This window comes from Colobus angolensis, unplaced genomic scaffold (genome assembly GCF_000951035.1).
Source record: "Colobus angolensis palliatus isolate OR3802 unplaced genomic scaffold, Cang.pa_1.0 Scaffold120, whole genome shotgun sequence".
Lineage (NCBI taxonomy): Eukaryota > Metazoa > Chordata > Mammalia > Primates > Cercopithecidae > Colobus > Colobus angolensis.
Window position 1 is genome coordinate 2,958,450 of NW_012113142.1, and position 970 is coordinate 2,959,419.

The window sequence follows — 970 nt, forward strand, 5'->3', positions numbered from 1 at the left end:
TGACCTCGTGATCCGCCCGTCTCGGCCTCCCAAAGTGCTGGGATTACAGGCTTGAGCCACCGCGCCCGGCCTGTTTTTTTTCCAAGTGTCTTTTCAGTTATGTCAATTTTTGCTTCACATATTTTCAGCTCTATTGTTTAATGTAAACACACAAAGATTGCTATGTTTTCTTGGCAGATTGGCTTTGCAATCATTACATTATGTCCCTCTCTGTCTCTGATAATTTTCTTTGCTCTAAAGCTTACTTTATCTTATACTAATATAGCTACTCCCACTTTCCTTGGATTAATGTTTGCATACTATTGCTTTTTCTAGTTAACCTACCTATATTGTTACAATTGAAGTGAATTTCTTGTGGACAGAATATAGTTGGGTCCTGTTTTTAATCCACTCTTCCAAACTCATTTATTTATTTATTTATATTTTCTTGAGATGGGGTCTCACTCTGTCACCCAGGTTGGGGTGCAGTGGTGTGATCCTGGCTCACTGCAGCCTCCGCCTCCCGGGTTCAAGTGATTCTCCTGCCTCAGCCTCCTGAGTAGCTGGGATTACAGGCACTCACCACCATGCCCAATTAACTTTTGTATTTTCAGTAGAGACAGAGTTCCACCACATTGGCCATGCCGATCTCAAACTTCTGACCTCAGGTGATCCACCTGCCTTGGCCTCCCAAAGTGCTGGGATTATAGGTGTGAGCCACTGCGTTTGGCCCCAATCTCTTTTAATTGGCATACTGAGACTATTTACATTAACAATTTTGTTGTATTTTTAAGTTTTGTGGGTACATAGTAAGTGTATATATTTATGAGTTATGTGGGATATTTTGATACAGGCTTCAATGTGTAATAATCACATTAAAACAAATGAGGGATCCACCTCAAGCATTTATCCTTTGTGTTACAAACAATCCAATTCTAGGCTTTAGCTTTTTTTTTTTTTTTTTTGAGACGGAGTCTCCAGGCTGGAGTGC